The sequence below is a fragment of the Callithrix jacchus genome, chromosome 11 (assembly GCF_049354715.1).
Source record: "Callithrix jacchus isolate 240 chromosome 11, calJac240_pri, whole genome shotgun sequence".
Lineage (NCBI taxonomy): Eukaryota > Metazoa > Chordata > Mammalia > Primates > Cebidae > Callithrix > Callithrix jacchus.
This window is the reverse complement of record NC_133512.1, coordinates 85,270,324-85,291,175: the sequence shown is the minus strand read 5'-3', so window position 1 is coordinate 85,291,175 and position 20,852 is coordinate 85,270,324.

The following is a 20,852-nucleotide window of genomic DNA, read 5'->3' as shown; positions in this document are numbered from 1 at the left end:
AGGAGGCTAATCAAAGAGTGGTAGCTGGTCACATTCTCTTTGCAGCCAATGCACATTCCTTAACCAATCTGTAAATATAACATGCTCTGAATAATTGTCTGATGAGCTTTGGATGACAAAAAAAATAAATAAATAAAAGATGCAATGTAGGCAAGAAGCTCAAGTAGTTGACACATAATTTCAGGTACTGGGCAATAAATAGTCAAGGCTTCCCAAGAGTCTTAACCTCAGAATGTACTTTTTGCAATTTTACTATCTAAAAGCAGGTGGGAAAATGTCCTTATTTTTAATATTTTTTAAAATTTTAAATGTAATGCATATCCATTATCAAAAGTTTAGTTTATGGGCCTAGGCAACATAAGAAGATACTGTTTCTACAAAAAAATTAGCCAGACATGGAGGTGCACATCTTTAGTCCCAGCTACCTGGCTAGCTGAGGTGGGAAGATTGCTTGAACCCAGGAGGTCAACACTACAGTGAGCCATGATCGTGACAATGCACTCCACCCTGCGTGATAGAGCAAGACAGTATCTCCAAAAAAAAGATGTAGAAAGAAGAGAAAAATACCTTTAATATCTCCCAAAAAATAGCCTCTGTTAGTATTTTACTATACTTCTCAATATACTTTTCATGCAACTTTCTTTTTTCTCCCACAGATTTGTTATCACGCTGTTTACACATTTTGTTTACATTTCACTTAATGTTATAGCACAATCGTAATAAAATCTGTTTCTTTCTGACTTTGTCCACAGTCTTAAGTAAGCCTCTCCCTCCTTTCTCACCAAATATTCTGATTATGGATCACGTCTGATAAATGCATGATAAAGTGCTGATCTCCTATGAGTCCTGACATTGGCAAACCTTTAGAATATGTATTTATTTCCATCCTTGTCAGAAATGTCTGATTTCCCCCTGTGTTGATAAAAGATTACCCTCTCACTGGAAGAGGATATGAAAAGCTGCTAAAAATTTCAAAGAGGCCAATTTCTTTTAAATAGTTGAACTGACCGTGTATGTCACCGAGACATCTACACTGTGATATTCCAAAGATGGCATGTAAGTTGTGTTAGCATTTTCAAACATTAGAACTTTGATAAATCCATGAAGTTAATATATACCTCATTTTATTTACTAAAATGATTCTAGTTTAAGAAATTATTGTGAGCCAAATGAAAGACATCCTAGAAGTATTTTTCCTTCTTCAGGTTTGAGTGTGGATTGAATAACAACATCATTTCCTTTGCCTGAGAAATAAATGAAATTGCAGTATGCTAAGTTGCACATATTTTTCATTAGCACTTAGCTACCGTGTCTACACTGAGATCCATTTATCTCATACATTTTTTTTTCTTTTCAGATAAAACTTTCAAATGCTTACATTTCACTGCCTGTTGGTTGATTGGATAATTTGAACATCAAAGGAAACTTTCATTTAATTTAAGCCGTAAAGTTGTCTTTTGCTTTATTAACTCTCGATCAATAAACAAGCAATTTGGAAATGTAATCAGGAAATGCTTCCGATTGGCTGACAATGTATCAAAGCCAGGCTTCAAGGCAACAGCAGGCTGTAACAAGCAGTTTATTACCAGTAGCTGTTACTGACATTAGTCAAAACCAAGAAAGATAAAATGGAATAAGAAATGTAATGCTGGAGGAGCCTTGGGCGCTGTGTTCTCTTCTTCCTTTTGAAAACTGCAAGCCTGTCTTTGATATGATAACAAATATAAACTGTTTAAAAACACCAAATGCAGAAAAACTGAGCCTAGCCTGTCATGGAGTTAATCCATTCCAGAGTGACACACAAATAGTGTAACATCTAGCAGATATGTTATGGAAATATTTTGAATTGGATTTACATGTAGTGAGCAAATTGGAACTTTTGATTTTTACCAGATATTGTAATATGCATGTTCTCATATTAACGGAATGTAATCCTATTTGAAGATAATGAGTTTTCAACAGGCTCTGCAATTGGAAGCTATGTGAAAAAAATTGTTTCGTTTTTAACTAGAGAGGGGTGAAAAGAATTGGACCCTAAATTTGCAGGGTAGCCTGACTTTCTATCAGCCAGCTGCATGTTATTTTGCCCTCGGTTACTGCTTACCAAGAGATTTCTGGGTTTGATGGGTTTTAGGCTTCCCCCCCTCCCTTTATCTCTGGACTGTCCGTCGCCATGGGCAAATAGCAAAGTACAGAGCACTTGACAGGGATTTTTCTTTTGCACACATCACTCCTTACAGTCATTCTAAACAGTCTGTGCATATCTTTCATACAATTAAAAAAGGAGAGAGTGGAAACTATCCTTTACCCTTGTTGGTTTGAAAACTCCTTTAGATATTGAGTACAGATTCACAGAATTATTTTTCATTGCACTCAGAAAATTATAAGCCACACTGATAGCAAAATCAAATAGACTTAACACAAAGGGGAGATGAAAAGAACCAAGAAGGGATTCTATTTTTTATTGCTTTCAGAGGCATCTCTGCCTTGGCACGTCGGCCATACTGAGCCCAGCTACCTTTTCATCACCATTTCAGGAATTTCCCTCCTAGAGCAGGTAGAGATCTCCATATTTTGAAATAAATAAAATATATATTGTTTGATGAAGCTTTCCTTTAGGGGCCTTTATAACGAAATGAGTCTATGAGACCTGGTTGGTGGATTCTGCTAGGATTACTGACCATAATTTCCATCTACTTTTTTCTCCAGTGACCGGGCATGTTATATAGTACTTTTTTTCTGAATAACTAGCTAACCACTTGCCCTATTTGTCTTCAACACATAAGTAAATGTACTGAAGCATTACAAAAGCTCCTCTTAGTAAATGATGCAAAATTTGGTGCATGAGTATTTCAGTCTTAGCTTAACTACCTAACTAGTAAGCTGCATGATAGGTCTCTTGAAGCATTCTTTTCATTTGTTTTCTGCTTATAGATTCTGAAACTATGGTATACTAAAAATCTACGTACATGCAGTTACCAGTTCTTCTCTTGTAATTAACTCCTATATTGATGATAAAAACCCTCTGAGCTGATTCGGCCACTTGATTTTTACTGACATCTTTTAAATAGATTTAGACAAGCTAAAAATTTTGACTCATTTGTCATACTACAAATGTTAGGAGAAAATGGCGTTATTAATAATTGCAATTCAAAATTCTCATGGCACTCAAACAATTTCCCAGAAATCATTAGTTACAGTACACCTTTGCAAATATATTGTGAAAAATAAACAAGACATAAGGTATTTATTTGAAACTGACGTCATAGAAAGGCACACATTTCTTAAACATCACTATAGGATATTAGTCATATTCTCCGAGTGTAATAATAGTTGGATTTTTAACAACCAGCTTTTGATTTACAGAGAGAGAAAAATTTTGTATCAGTATTCTGGTGACCCCACCAAATTCAAAATGTGTATTCCTTCAGAAGAAGCAATAATAAAAGTGTCTTCAGCTTTATAATGGAAGACTGAACAAGCTTTTCAAACTCAGAGACCAAAAGACATTGAGAGAAGGAAGTATTTGCGACCAATGTGTGATATTCCAAGCCATCGAGATAGTGCCACTATGTATTTAGATGTATTTGGCCCTCCCTGTGTTCAGTGCTTACTGTGCTAGCAACTTAACCCCTATTGCTATCAATGAGAATATGTAGAAGCCAAAAAAGTGTTTTTAAATAGATTTATCATTCATGTGTTAGCACTTGAAAACCAAAGAAAAGAAGCCAGCAGTCTAACAGTTTTGGAAGTTTTTTTTTTCTTTCCTAAAATTGATCCAAAAAAATCTATGTGAGGTTATTTATATCATCTGCAGCTTTGTGCCTCTAGGACAAAGTATGAGAATGTCAATGTTGAAACAAAACTTTAGAGGGGAAACATTAAATATTGTGAAAAGAATAGTTTCAATTGTTTAAGGACCAAGGAAAGTGCAGGGCTGGAGAGAAAGAAGAGGCACAAATGGTGTCATTTATTAGTTCTAGAAGATTATGTGGCATTTCACTGCATTCACTATGCTTAATAGAGAGGGAAGCAATTTGTTATAAAAGTGATTTGTCTAGGATAAGTAGGAGTGTTGAGAAAGTAGCTATGAAGGTTACTTTGTAATGTTCTCACTTGTGTATCTAACAGATTTTTTTAAATCACCGAAAATATTACTATTTTGACTATTCTGTTTTGTTTCTTATTTATGAAAGAAATATAGTGGCATGATCAGGTTATTTTAGAAAGCAGAACTCTGGAAGGTGGTCTCTTTGTAAACTAAGCCTTACACCCACATCACCGGTCCAATGAATTACAACCTAATGATGCCAAGGGGTTACTGGGCTGCATCTTTTAACTCACAGATGAGGTGCCCAGGTACTAGTAGATAAATATACCAGGAACATGTACAGGTAATTTACACTACCAAATACGTGTAGTAGAGAAATGGGCATGTCCAACCTAGATACTAATTGAATATGTAAAAGTTGAATATAGTAAAGGCATGGGCCTAAGAGAAAGGAAAGAACATTGGATGGTGCCCAGACACAAATTTGTAAAAGATGGTGTCATTTGTTGGGATGAAGAATATGACATGGGGAAGAGTTGGGGAAAATAAATAAAATGTACATTTTGGACATGTTATTTTGATGTTTCTAAAACTCATTCAGGTCAAAACGGTGATGTCACAGAGGCTGCTGAAAACATAAGAATGGTGGTCAGAGGAAAACACTGTGATAGAAACATAAATGTGGGGATCAGCCACATGGAAGTGGCAAAGGTCATCTGAGGAGAGGGGCAGAGAGAGGAAAGAGCGTAGAACCAGTCCTTAAAGAATGCCACATTTAAAAGAGCCAAGAAAGGAGACTGGGAATAAACCATCAGTGAATGAGGAATAAAGCCACAAAAGAGGGAGGTTTCCACATTTACGTGAAGGAGCACGGAAAAGATATTGTGGACACTACCGAGTGATTCTTAGAGCTCATGAAGAATGAGGACAGAAAGGCAGTCATTGGCTTTGACAACATGGAAGTCTGGTGTCCTTGACAAGAGTGATTTCAGTAGCATGCCAGGGTAGATATCATATTAGAGTAAATTGATTAGTCTCTAGGATCAGAAATCATAATTGCATAGGAAATGGTAAAAAGGCAGAGTTTCCTCTGGTTGTGTTTTAGAAGATAGGATATAGAAAAGAATGTTTACCTGCTAATGAGACTTATCCAATGTATACAGATGGACAATACAAGAACAACGCAATAACAGAAAAAGGGAAATAACCGAGAATGTGGGAAATGACGCAATTCAGGCTTGATGTTGATAGGTGGGCTACTTGCATCACTGACACAAAAGGAAAAATGATTGATGCAAGGAAAGCTGATAAATGTCCACAGTTATTAGTGTGTGCATGTGTGTATGTGTGTGTGTGTGTGTGAATGTGCACAGGTGTACATACATGCTATAGTGATAATTGCACTTTGAAGAACTCTTGATTTAAAAAATTAAATTATATACAGATGGTTTCAAAGAGAAAAGGAGGTTAAGTAACTAGACACTTTCCATTGTAAAGAGAATTTTTATATGGCTTTGTGCTAAACACTATTAAGCGAATGCAGTTTTGATTACTTCCAGCTTTTGCATTTGAGTAATGACCTTTATTTTCAGATTAACATTTTATTAAAACAGGACTTCTTATCACCCTCTCACCTTTACTATTATTATCATAAACTAATGATTCTCAAAGTGCAGACCACAGATCCCTTCTTGAGACCCTTTCAGGGTTGTGAGACATCAAAATGATTTCTATAATACAAATACTTTTTTTGTCTTTTTTACTGTGTTGACATTTGCACCAATGATGCAGAAGTACTGATGATGAGTGATACTGCTGAAACCTTATCATAAATCAAGGTAGTGGCACCAAATTATACCAAGAGTTATTGTGTTTTTACCATCATGCACTCTCAGTTAACCAAACAGAAAACACAATTTTACCTAAAAATACTCTCGATGAAGCAGGAACCATTAATCTTACTAAATTATTAATTTAATAAACAATTTTATGAAATTGTAATTTAATAAACACTTTTAATAAATTAAGTTATTAATTTAATAAGTTAATGCCTTGAGTACATGGCTTTTCAATAATCTGTGTAATGAAATGAGAAATACACATAAAATGCTTTTGCTGCATATTGAAGTATGATGGTGATCTCAAGGAAAAGCATTTGTGCTATTGTTGCAAGCTTCAATAGCTGCCTTTTTATGGAATGCCATGTTGGCTTAAAAGTACAACAGTCAGCCTGGCAAAGTGGCTCAAATCTGTAATCCCATCACTTTCCGAGGCCAAGGTGGGCGGATCATGAGATTAGGAGTTCAAGACCAGCCTGACCAGTATGGTGAAACTCTGTCCCTACTAAAAATACAAAAAAATTAGCCAGGTGTGGTGCCATATGCCTGTAATCCCAGCTACTTGAGAGGCTGAGGCAGGAAAATTGTTTGAACATGGGAGGTGGAGTTGCAGTGAGCCAAGATAGCACCAGCCTGGGTGACAGAGCAAGACTCTGTCTCAAAAAATAAAATAAAATAAAATAAAAAAGCACAATTGTCAAATTAAAGATGGTTAGTGGGTATTTGACAGGTATTTTCTCAAAAACGTCCAAAATGATCATTCAGCGACTGCAACTTATCACAAGAGAGTGAGTGCAGAAGCAGATATGAGCGTGTCTTCTCTGAAGCTAGACTTGAAATGGATTTGCAACAATAAAAATAAAATAATGCAATTCTCATTATTTTCTTGTGGTTTTTTTTAAAGTAGATTCTTTTTTCATAAAAAGTTTTAATTATGTGTACAAGAAATAGAGCTGTTATTCTGATGTAAGTAGGCTAATAACAAACATTTAAAAGATTTCTGTTTCAAATTTCTTATATGGTATATACCATTAAATATCACACATAAATAGAAATGCTTTCACATCCTCAAAATTTTTAAGAGTCTAAAGTAGTGGTAAGACCAAACACAGTTCCAGATATACATTTAAACAATGTATCTAAGGCATAGAATATATATTTTTTCTTTTTTTAATTCTGTTTTTATGTCTGGTTCCCTATGTAAATCATGTTGCCTGATTAAGTAATATGCACAATTTTCAATATGATCACATTCTACACAAAACCTTTTGCATTCATATTAATAAAAAGAAGGCCGAATGCTTTAATTTTTACTCTCAGGCTTTAGCAATAATTATACATGGAGGTTGAATTGAAAGTTGAAGTCCTTCAGAAGATTCAGGATCTCTAAATCTCTGTGCTCTGGCTTATGTTCCCACAGGGCTGTTAGGAAGATGATAGTGGGTGTGGCAGGGTAAAATGGTTTGGTTTTTACTTCCAGCTCTGCTCTTGACTTTGATCAAATCCTTTAAACCCTTTGGGTCTGAATTTCTCATATTTCAGAATAAGAGAAAATTATATAATTTGTAATAAGAAAAATTATATAATTGTTTATCACTTCTTTTCAGCAATTTGAATTCATGTAATTCTCATAAAGATGTCACCAAATGATCCAGTGTAAAAGAGAGAGTAGAGCAACCAAAAGCAACTTCAAGATAACTCAGGTTCTTAAGCTTCATTTCTTGAATACCTCAAGGACCAAAATAATCATTTTGACACTCACCTTAGTTCCTCTCATCCTCTTCTTCTCTAGGATCCCCATTACATTTACCCCATTTTCCCTTACAATTCACATCAGAGATGCCAAAAAGCAGGTGTAGCAAAGTAGGATCCTCCTCCAGCCCCTGTAGCCCCACTTTACACAAACACTATTCATACTTTTGTGTATCCTGATTAATACTCCACTTTATACATTTTCCATAAGCTGGAATCACCTATCCCCCACTACAATAGAGAATATGTCCAGATTTTGTATCACTATAAAAAGTCTTTAAATAACATATTTATACATATAACTGCGAGTAATTTCACAATATCTTCATATCTTCAGAATTAAGTGGAATCTTTTTTTCTTTTTTGAGATGGAGTCTTGCTGTGTTGCAAGGCTGGAGTGCAGTGACATGGTCTCAGCTCACTGCAACTTCTGCCTCCTGGGTTCAAGTGATTCCCCTACCTCAACCTCCCGAGTAGCTGCGACAACAGGCACATGCCACCATGCCCAGCTAATTTTTTATATTTTAGTAGAGACGGAATTTCACCATGTTGGCCAGGATGATCTGAATCTACTGACCTCGTGATCTGCCCACCTCGGCCTTCCAGAGTGCTCAGATTACACACATGAGCCGCTGTGCCCAGCCAAAAAGGAGTTTTTAAAAGTTGACCTACCAGAAGGCTGGACAAATTTTATTCCTACCCAAGTGTGGTTCAAGGATTGCTTCTCCAAACCTTCCTGAATACCAGGTTTGATCAAACTTTAAAAAAAATTTGCTGGGCTGATAGACTTTAAATTGGTATCTCATACCATACTAATTTGGTTTTCCTTAATTATCAACTTTTATTCATTAAAAATCATACTTTTATATGTTAATTGCCCATTTGAATTTTTCAATTACCTATTCAAGACTACGTTTTTCTTTTTACTTTCTTTTTCTTTCTTTCTTTCTTTTTTTTTTTTTTTTTAAGAGACCTGATTTGTCTCTGTCACCCAGGCTGGAGTACAGTGGCACGAGCATAGCTCACCACAGCCTCAAACTCCTGGGCTCAAAGGATCCTCCCACATCAGCCTCCTGAAGAGCTGGAATAACAAAGCATGAACCCGTGAGACCAGCTAATAGTTGCTAGTTCTTCACTGAATGATTTATAGAAATTCTTTTCTTTACCCTCAACTTGCAAATATGTTCCCAATTTTTTGTTTCTTTTTTTACTTTAAAATGTTTTTGCCTAGGAATATATTTCAAATTTTCATTTAATCTATCAATGCATTATCTACAGCTTTTCCATTTTATCATGCTTAGTGAGATCATAAGCACCCTTAAACTTGCTTTTTTAATCACCAAGATTATTCAAGACTTTTAACAGTTCATTTTCATGCTCAAATTTTGGAGCCAAGTAGAATTCATTTTGAGTAAGGAGTAAGATAAAGCTTCAGTTATATTTCTTTCCAAATGGCTAGCCAGTTGTCCAATACCCTTTATTAAATAATCCATCTTTTCTACAATGTTTTGAAAGGCCACCTTTAACATATCCCAAATTTGTACATTTTCCTCTATGTCTGACCACTCAGAATACAGAGTTAAAGGTGAAAGACAAGAAATGAAGGAAGTATAAAAAAGATGAAATAGAAAATTAGTCAAAAAAGATCAGGAAAAAAGAAAATAATTTTTAGAGGAACATTAAAAATAGAGACATCATATTTTTCTATTTTCCTGGATTTCAAGAGCATATCCTACATTTGTTAACTAAGACAAAGAATGATGAAAGTATTTTCACCCTACTCATGAGATTTGCATTCTCACTGCAAATAGTATAGAATGAATGCATGAGCACTCTGTCATGATTTTCCTTAATCTTGGATCATCAGTAATGTTAAGGTATTGGGAATATAAAGTGTCTTTAAAAGATCTTGCAGGGCGTAAGTTCACAATGCATAAAACAGGACTCCATAGCTAATGGAGAGAACATCTCACCACCAACACGACTACTTCCATTCTGAATGGTCTTGCCTCTGTTTTCAGGGAAAGGGGTTATTTTTAATTGCAGGAGTAAAGAAGTGTGTGTGTGTGTGTGTGTGTGTGTGTGTGTGTGTGTGTGTGGTTCATGTGACGTTAAGGGAAAGTAGAGGAAGATGCAAGGGCATCATCCATCCCCAAGCATCTTTGGACTAATGTTAATTATCCCTGAAAAAAGGTTTTGGATTTGGAAGCAGATGGGACTTGTGAAAGGGTCTTTCTGAGAGTATAAGAATAAGGATGGCTGCTTCTGGGGCCCCGATGACCACAGGCAGCTTAGAGTGGGAAAGACACCAATTTCCTTGGCTCTGCACAGAACCCAGCACCTCGCCAGAGTTGCAGTGACTGGAAACCTATGGAGCATCAGTAAGAGCATCACTGGCAGAACATTCCTTTCTCATGGCACTAACAAGGCTGCTCTAAGGCTGCTGGATTTGGCAGCATTTGTAGAAAAATAAGAAACGAAATGGAACAGAAATGGAGTGGAACAAAGGAAGCTCACTAACTGCTACTGAACTTTCTCTTGGGGTCTCATGGAAGGTACCTCTTTGTATGACACTGAGGAAAACACCAGATCAGGAACCATGGGCCCCTTCCTCCTTTTGTGGAAGCTGTGAGGGAATAGGCACTTAGAGTCACATATATTTGGAGGATGAATGAGTGAACCAACCAATGAATAGTCTTTACTGTAAAAATAATCTTTTAACACTCAAAGTGGTTGATCTTACTTGGACTGAATATTAAAAATAGGCCAAATTAGCACCAAGAATAACAAATACAGTCTTCGAAAATTAGAAATTATAACTTACTAGTGCTTAGGTGGCTATTTAAAAATGTGTCTGGTGGCACGTGTTTATTGTTATCATGTTTTTAACCTACATCACTGGGGTTTGATCGCTTTCTAACATCATCTCTGAATCACACGTTTTCTAGTAATTATAAAACTGCAGCCTCAGAGGTAGCAATCCTCAGCTCAGAGGTCCTAGGTAAAGTTCAGGGCAAACAGGACATGAATGTATTAGAGACTCAAAGTCAATATGGTTTGATATAAGCAGGAAGGAACTAAGGAGGCAAATGGGCTCACATCTATTTCTAATTTTTGTCTTTAATTCCCTGGTCACTTAATATCTGAATTAGTTCTCATGAGGGAGAGATGTAAATGGATGTGGAATTGGTCCCAGTTTGACTAGCTGAGAGAGTTCTCCTGTGAAACTGCTACATAACCCTGTTAAGTCCAATAACACAATTCAGGGAAATAAAATCTAGGGTGTCTTTTCTCCAAAAAGTACAATTTATACAACTCTTGAGCATTCCACATTATCCTCAGGAAACAGGAGGATTTGTGCAACTTGAAGAGTTATATAGGTCTTACCATGCCTAGAGAGAATATTCTTAATATAGTTTTATTAGAATATTGACAAAATAATTAGGTCATTAATAACATGGTCCTGAACTCTTAACTGTTTTACAAAACACCCAAGTTAAATAATTCATATATTCATTGATATATAGGACAAATTTTAATGCTTAAAGTATTTGAACTAAATGACTCTAAAAGGGGATGAGTATTTGATCAAACCAGGTAAATACTGCAATGGATGGGTAGTTTAAGCACAGTTGTCTGAATACCAGGCAATTTGCTTGACTCATTATGTGAATTATGTCACATGAATTATGTCCTGCACAAATAGTGACTAGAGGAACAAAGGTGTTATAACTCAGAAATTGCATCAGTAGATTTTCCCCAGCACATTGGACTCTTCACAACAGAATCAGCACAAAGCAATTGTGGGCAACTTAGATACAGCCAAGTAGGAAGTCTTAGCAATTTATAATGATTTTAAGAAAATGTAATGGGAGTAGCTGTTGATTTCATGATTAAAAGATTGTGAGGCTGGCCACTATTTTAAACTGGTGGTAAAGCTACAGTGTAGGTAATGAAACTATAAAACTTGTTGCCCACACTAAAGCAATGAATTTATAAAGAAGCCCACACTGTGAGTCAGATTTTTATGAAAATAGTCTCTCTTAAAACAAATGTCCTCCAACACATGTGTCCTGGGGAAGAAAGCACTGGTTTAACATTTTAAGATTGCTAAGGACTGACTATGATGCTTGGTGTGAATGCTAAGAGAGTTTTAATTATGCTAGAATTTTTATTAGGATTGTTCATTTTGTCTTTCCTATTAATGTTCTAGTTACAAATATTTATGGTTTGAGTGCTCTGCTCTATTCCCAGTTTTCTTGTAAGCATCTCTATTTTTAGGGCAAAATTGTATAGCCCCCAAGGTTTTTCAGAAGATCATACATGGCCTTCTACCATCAATGTCCAGATTTTCACCTGAACTCCCTGCTCATAGTCTCCTAAAGTGAGTTAATTCCAGGGCTGACAACATTTAGGCTGTAGAACTTCCCTTGCCACTGGGAAAAGATGGTTGCAACAGTGCACAGTGCCTACGGAGGTGGGGAGCACATTTTGTTATTCTGCCCAAAGTTCTAGTATAAGGTATGAGACAGCCTTGGTTATTATCAATGTTAAAAGGTTTTAGGCATCTCAGAAATTAATCTTCACAACTCTTTTTGATTGTTTTGGGAATGCATTAACAGGTGAATGAACTTGCACCCTAAGAGGATGCTACTGTGGTGATTAGGATTTATCTCATACATGCTGGATCTTATGCCCATGCAGTGTGCTCTGGCGCCATCCAGAAAGCTGACAAAAAATGCTCCATTTCCTCAGTTCATATTCCACTCCCTTTTCTTTCTGATTTCGACTCCAAGAATGTAACCAAGGATGATAGCTAATTTTACCTTTACAATATACTATCAAACACTCTCTAGATAAATATAAAACTTAGTTTATGTCAGTATATTGTCACAGATAAAAGTATATTGCTTAATATATACTGCCAAATAATTTTAATTTTTGAAATATGACAAAAGATTTTTGACAGAGGGCAACAACAGGAGATAGCTTTTTCTAATTTCTATCACAGATGTTAAATTAAACCAAGATGATTATGGGAATGCTTGAATATTAACAATACATGTATTCTGTGGGTGAGGTGGCTGTCCACTGTATGGTAAAGTTGATGATTTGCTTCCAAATATAAATGTATGGTCAGCACACGAGGCACAGTTTCTTTCTTCTTTGCTGCTTATTCCTCCTCAGTTAAGTTTTGCTTTTTTGTCTTTTTTAGATGGAGTTTCACTCCAGGCTGGAACGCAGTGGGTGGCATAATCTCAGCTCACTGCAGTTTCCACCTCCCAGGCTCAAGCAATTCCCCTGCTTCAGCCTCCCAAGTAGCTAGGACCACAGGTGCACACCACCATGCCCGGCTAATTTTTTTGCATTTTTAGTAGAAACGGGGTTTCACCATGTTGGCCAGAATGGTCTAAGTTTTGCATTCTTTAAAGAGTTGCTACAATCACCATCAACATCCCCTCTTACCATAGAAAATTTATAGATAATCAGCATAAAATAATTTATTCCTTATAAAAAATACCAAAGTTGCTTCTTGGTTTTCTTTTTTTACTGCTTTTCAGAGCCATGTCTAAATCGCTGATGGAAATAATTTAAAATATATCGAGGATGTCTGTAAGTTAAAAGCATAATATAGAAATGGTTATTGAAACAGCACATTAGCTGTTAACCTTTCTATTTGCTTATCATACAATGGGAACTGCTGTTTACTTTTTATTCTATAAAGGACAGGCCTACTTTCTGTCTCCAAACAGTTAAAGGAATTAGATGAGAAATTATTCCAAATGAACTGTACACAGTTTGATTAGCCTAGCTTCAGTGTATAGTTTCTGAAAAAAAAGAGTCATCAACACGCGGAGGTCAAATGCATTCTTATTGAATAATAAATTGAAGCCCCAAATGCTTTATGTAGTAGATATTAGTATATATGATTCTTGTTAGCAATAGTAAGTATTTTAATTTGCTGAATGTTTACGATGGGTTATTTTAAAGCTGTCCCATGTAACATCACAACATTGAAAAGAGGCTCTTTGTAAATGGATCAAAAATGATATTCATATATAAAGGAGGACAGACTTTTTAAATACTGATAACAATATTACTTATTAAGATCTTTATGCCTTAAAAAGTTCCTTGGCATGTATCACATAATGTCACTTCATCCTCACCATAGGCCTGTCAGGTGTGGGAGGACAATATGGATTTAGATACAATTTTTGTATCACAAATTGACCTAATAGAGGCACATATTTTGTAACCAAAAAGGAAAAAAGAATACAAAAAAGTATACAATAAATACACATTATACAAATGCAATTTTACCTATTCAATATATAAAGTCAAACACTCTCTAGATAAATACAAAACTTAGTTTATGATAAGTATGTTGTCACAGATAGAAGTATATTGCTTAATATACACTGCCAAAAATATTTCAATTTTTGAAATACAAAAAGAAAAGACTTTCGACAGAGGGCAACAACAGGAGATACCTTTCTTTCTAATTTCCATTACAGATGTTAAATTAAGGCAAAATGATTATGGGAATGCTTGAATATTGACAATACATGTATTCTGTGGGTGAGGTGGCTGTCCACTGTATGATAAGTTGGTGATTTGCTTCCAAATATAAATGTGTGATGAGCACACGAGGCGCATGTTCAGTTTTGAGGAATGCTTAAGGGCCTTGCCGATAAAAACACACACACACACACACACACACACACATAATGTTTGCAATTAAAGCACTTGAACATCATAAGCATAGATCAAATATGTCTTTTGTTACTATGTGATAGAGTTTAAGTAGCCCAGTATTAGAGAAAAAAAAAACACAAACAAGGGCAACAATTCTTGATATCAGTGTTTCCAAACCCTGGAATAGTCTGAAACCAAATATTCAGTTTACTTCCAAATTGTTGGTCAGTTTTTGAAGTGTGTAGTGTGTGTGTGTATAAGTAAAAAGCAATCTTATTTGCAAAACATGCAAAGAGAAATATTTTGAAATGAAGTGGAAAATCAAGGCGTTGTCCACAGAATTTTGGATTTTTAACAATAAGACCCTTAAGCATTCTCCAAAACCAGTGTTTCCCCAGTGCCATGAGAAGTGAAAATATGTTTTGAGCAAATCTGTAGCCATTTTATCTCAGTTCCAAAGTATTATTCTACAGTCCTCATGAATGTGGGAGTAGCTACGTTGTATACCTGTGTATTATTCATGTTTCACTGAATGTTCATAAGGAATAAAATTTTTAAAACAGAAAGGTAGATAGATTATGTGAGGAGATAAAACATTCCCATTCAACAGCAAAGATGTTCCTAGGCATTGATCTACGAGTACCACTCCACCGCAGGAAATATTTCCCGGCCCTGTCTTTAGATAATATGTGGACAAAGAAGGCAAGATAAGCTAGAAGCATGTATAGCATTTGATAGTTTAAATGATTGACAAGTTTCATAGATGCTTGTCTGAGTTCTTTACTTATTAAAAAAAATAAATAAATAAGTAGAAGTTAGCAAAACAGTAAAACAACAGATGTGCAAGCTCAAATTTGAAACCAAAGCCTTCCTTCTTCCCTTGTCTTTTCTCTTTCTTTTTCTCTGCCTGACTCCAAGCACACCTTTCCAGCTCATTACTGCAAATCATTTGAATTCCAGCACACAATGTCACCTGCTCTGTAATCTGATTACTTTATGGAGGAATTAGTATGTATATTTAATGTAGAAGGGTTTTAATCTTGATGAAAATAATCCTAAGGAACTGTGATAGGGCCGCTCATATGTCTGGCAGATATGCCAGTAACATGCTAATAAATGACAGCTGATTTATGTATCTGGATTCTTTTATTTATAAAAATAGCAAGTGGACTGATTTTTGATATTAATAATACAAGTGAATCCACTTTGATTAGACTTCTGTGGAGAGCTGTGCATATCCGGCATTACAATTAAATCTTGTGATGTGGAATGGGAATGACATGCTAATGAAGCAAGCCAGTGAGCCTGAACCAAGAGTGTCCAACATCATTATGGGATATCTTAGATGAAGAGTAATTATAAGAGGAACACTGAAATGTCATTAAAAATCTTCACTAAGAGATTTAACCTACTATTTTGTACTAATGCTGGATTTTTTTTTTAAGCAACATAACTGAACACAAAGTTCCCTTTCAGAATTTATAGGAAAAGGTTTTTAAATAGGTCTGGATTTAAGAAAAGAAACAATCTAGTGTCCTAATTTAATTTGGTACATCAAAATTCAATGGTGGTATGTAATTGAAATCTCTTTTTAATAATTTCAGATGAATTAGCAATTAGGGCTTGATCCGATTTCCATGAAATTTATTAAAATTGAGGGTTGAAGCCCTTGAAAATTTTTATTCTTTTCACTCCATTAGCACAATGCATCTAGTCTAAATGACTCTGTCAGTTAGTATGTTACAGTCCTTGTTTATTTATGAGAATTTGTTTCAAGGAATTTCAAAAGAGGTAATGTCATGCATATTCATAGAATATAGCTTTAATATATAAATCAAGAAAACTCCCAAAGCTTAAATTCCCTCACTTTTGGGGGAAAAATGTACTACTTTCACCTTCATAACCAGATTTGCTTCTGAGCACTGCTCACTCGGGTCGTACCTGCCTGTAATTCACCCTGTCCCCTACCTCTAGGAGGAAGACTTCTTCATGACTAGTGGCAACTGGGCACTGTTTGAACAGGACTTAGCGAAAGATGAAACAGTGCCAGCTCGTAACAATATAAAATGTGCACTCTGAGCACTGACTCAAACTTCATAAATCCAGGAGCCTAAGAGCAGAAGAAAATGTGATCGAAACCTTAGTACCTATCACACTGCCTTGGCACCCAGCAGGAAAAACAGAGTGCTTCTCAGTGGCAAACAAATAAATTATGTACATGCTGAAAGACCAAAAGAAATATGCCAAGCATTTGTTCCCCTTCTCCATGTTCTTTTTGAAGAACTGCAATTATGCTTAACAAAAACAGCATAGAACTAGTTGGCATCACTCTGAGACATAAATGTGTTTCTGTTCCAAATATGCAGCATTTTTAGAATGTTTGTATGTATTATGTGCAATTTGTTCAGTGTATCATTCTGGGAAAACCGGGTCCTGACTGGGTAATTGTGAGAAAGCTAAATAGTATTTTCTGACTGTGAGCTTCCATTTCTAAAGTTGGAGCAGAAAACTCGTATTATTTACCTTTTTAAAGAAACATTACTAACACAGGGCTTGCCAGTTTGCCTTCATCAAGTTTGATTTTTTGCAAATGAGGTCTTTTCCTTGTTTAATGTAATGGGCCCCCTGAAGAAACCGAAGTGGCAAATGGATCGCTTTCAAGTAGATAGTGAGTGAGTTAAAGATACCTCATCTCACTAGCGTTCTGTAACAGAAATAAAACTGACTCTCTAAAGCCCTTATTAGAAAATCCTGGGATTTTCTATTGAGTTAAGTTTGGTTCAACAAGTCTTTATTCTCTACCTGTATGGTTTAGTGTGGACAATGGCCACATGGCAGTACGTCACTATAATATTTTAAGGGCTAAGATAGAGATATGCTCTTGGTGCTATGGGAACATCAGGAGAGGACTATGACTATTTGAGTAATGAGGAAGCTTGGAGGATGAAATACCGAGCTAGGGATGGCCGAGGTGGGTGGTGACAGCACAAGTTGAAAAGGGCACTGCAGACAGGAAAAATTATGACCAAAGGTTTGGTGTCCTGAATCTAAATGGCATGCGTTGTGGAGTTGGCAAATGGCAGGGATCATAGTAGATGCAAGTACTCCATGACCTTCATATCACAAAGGACATGGTAGGAATGGCAGTAGATGAGACAGGAAGCTGCTGTAAGGTCCAGGGCCTAGAGGGCCTTCATATCGTAATAAGCAAATGAGACTTTACCCTATAAATGACCTTCAGTCATTGAAGGGCTTTAAGCTAGGGAATAGCATGGTCTAGCATACATTTTAGGTAGATCATTCATTTTCCAACCTTTACCTATGTTGGGACAGTTGTGCCTCTTAAACGTCCTTTCTTGGATTCAACAGAGTCAGCTTCAATGAGTTTTATAACTAATGGAAATTCAGCCATGTTTTCACCAATAATACTGGAATAGCATTTTGAGGAGTATTGAGCTATTGCAGGTTCTCATGACCTTCGTTCTTGCTCTAGCCTCTTTAATATGCTTTCCATTCACAACCATTTTAAGCATATTATGTGTTCAAAACAGCAAGACAATCCTAAACTAGGCCAAATTTCAAACCGGTGAATTGGGGCACAAATGAAGCCTTGCCACTGAAGCCAATTCAGTGGGTGAACCGTTGCTTCAAGCCTTTCAGATGTCTAAATATTTTTGCCCAAAGCCATTCCAGGAGGAAGGAATGCAAAAGACTCTTCAAAGAAAGGACTATACCTTTGCAGAGCACAATTGCTAAAAGCATCATCTGATTTAGCAAGATTGCTTCTGAATATTGACCAGTTTGAGAAAGTTGGGCAGAAGGAGGGAAGACAGGATTAAATGAATACATAGTAAGGAAGTCAACACTGAGAAAGATACAAACTGAACAACAACGCAGTTTAAAGAAAATAGCAAAGTCCTTGGTCATAGCTGTCTCACTAATAGCTTCAAAAAGTCATTTCCAAGACCATTAAATGCTCAAGCATTTTAGTATAAAAAGTCCTACCTGTCTCTAACTTTCATTTTAAGAAGTATAAGAAAAGCAATTGCACTTGATTTAGAAAGGCACTACCAGCTACAGTAGCCTTTTCGATACAATTTAAATCCATTTCTGTCACTGCAGGGCTTTCCTCAGTTCTTTGATGTTTCTATCTGGACTGCTTGTCTAGAAGTTCCAAGACCCTCACAAATGAGACAAAAGCCAGAGTTAGTTGAAGTATAGGAAAGGTAGAAGGATGTCCTTGCCAAATAGCTCCAGATAAAGTAGCTGTCTTTCCCCATTACCTAAATTCTTCCTTCCTTACCTCCCTTCCCTCACATCAGTTAACTTTTGACTCAGGCTGGGTCAGTCATATCTATTTTCTTGAGGATTTGTACTAAGAAATTGTAATCAGAGGACGTTTGATCCAGGAACTGTAAAATCCAAGAAAAAAATTGAATTAAAACTATATTTGGAATTCTATAAAGAATTGACATTCAGATACACAAAAGAAAACAATCAAGTGTAATACATATGGATTTATAAGATAAAGATATATTTCCAAAAATAATTATTGCTTTTTTATGGTAAAATGACTTTTCTTACTCATTTAGTAAGTGTAAAATATGAATTTATAATTTCAGCAATAATAATTTTGTCAGTAATGAGAGCAATTAACATTTCACACTGAACTAATAATATTAGTAAAAAATGAAGGGGATATGATCCATTTAGATTCAACATAAATTTACCCACAGGGAAAAAGGCCAAGTAGGCATAGCATGTACACAAGTATCCCACCCATTTTTGTTGCCTTTGATTTTTTTTAAAGTCCAAAGCTGACTTCCTCTTAGATTAATGGAAATTACATTTGTATTCTAAGGATATGACATCAAAGTGAGGCAGCATTCAATCCTCAGATATCAACTAACAGGAAAAATCAATTAACCATATTTTTCCAATACAAATAGGACACTGTCAAACGGCACCACCACAATAACACATTTTTTAGAATATTCCTTCCCTCAGCCAGACACAGTGGCTCACGCCTATAATCCCAACACTTTGGGAGGCCAAGGTGGGTGGATCACTTGAGGCCAAGAGTTGGAGACCAGCCTGGCCAACAAGGTGAAACCCGTCTCTACTAAAAACACAAAACGTAGCTGGGCGTGGTGGCATGAGCCTGTAGTCCCAGCTACTTGGGAGGCTGAAGCAGGAGAATCATTTGAACCTGAAAGGCAGTGGTTGTAGTGAGCCGAGATCATGACACTGCATTCCAGCCTGGGTGACAGAGTGAGTGAGACTCCATCAAAAAAAAAAAAAAAAAAAAAAAAAATCCTTCCCTCAAAATATGTATTGAGTACTCATTATGTGTCAAGTACGATTTTAGGAACTAGAGAGGAGGATGAAAACATAAAAGGACCTTTGTCACAAAAAATGTTATACCTTCACCATGCCATTTCTTCTTTTTGGGTTCACAGGAAGAAAACTTTCCTCAGGCTCCATTTCGTGGGGCCACATGAATTAGTTTTGGCCAGTAGAATGCAGGAAGAAGTAATTTAAGCAGCTTCTGGTCCCACCCTTAGAAATATCCCTCATGACCTTTCAGCTCTCGCTTCCACCTTGGAGACTAATAGTTCAGAGAGTATAGCTACAAGAAGGTGTAGGCTCTCTGTACCTATATCAGACTATGAGGCAAAAAGGAACTTTTGCTGGTAAGCCCCTGAGATTTGTAGGTTTATTTGCTACCAATGAGTTGCCTGTCCCAGTCTCATAATCTGAAGAACAAAATGATAATGATTAAAAATTATAACATAATATGGGAAATGGAGAGATAAAGTAATACAGATGAACAGGAAAATAGCAAGGGCATATTGCCCAGGGACTCAGCCAGGATGGTGTCTCATGGGAGGTGACAGTTTACAGTGCTCTTGAATTATCGTAGGGTTTTGCAAAATAGAGCAAAACAAAAAGTGAGATTGACGAGAATTAACTACCATTGCTGTAATGTCCTTTATCAAGAAATGACTTGATATCTTCTCAATCAAAGGCAACCAAGACAGGAAAGGAACTCAAAACACAGCTTTAATTTTATCGTGCTGAATCAATGCTGAATTACTACTTAGTTAACATAACTTAAAAAATATATTGGGCCAGATACACTTACTGAGTAATCTGTTGACACTTTCATCATAAATGAATTCATGAGAAGAAGCACCTAGAAGCTCATTCAGAAATGTCAAAATTCTCTCTGAAATAGAAGATATTGATTAATAAGTACCGAACATCCAACAGGTGTGGTCTTCAGATGCAAGCTCTTCCCTGATATCTAGGTAGCTTTCAAGGTTAATATAGCGATAACCACAATCTATAGCAGCCAGAGAAAGCTGAAGCCATTTCCACTGAATATTCTAATGTGGATGTACAAAGTTTCCTCAGAGATGAAACACAACTAGCAGCACAGCAGAAAAAAAAAAATCCAAACTCATTTATTATTCAGAAAAAGCAGTGAGTTCTGCACTGGTCTCTTCTGAGGT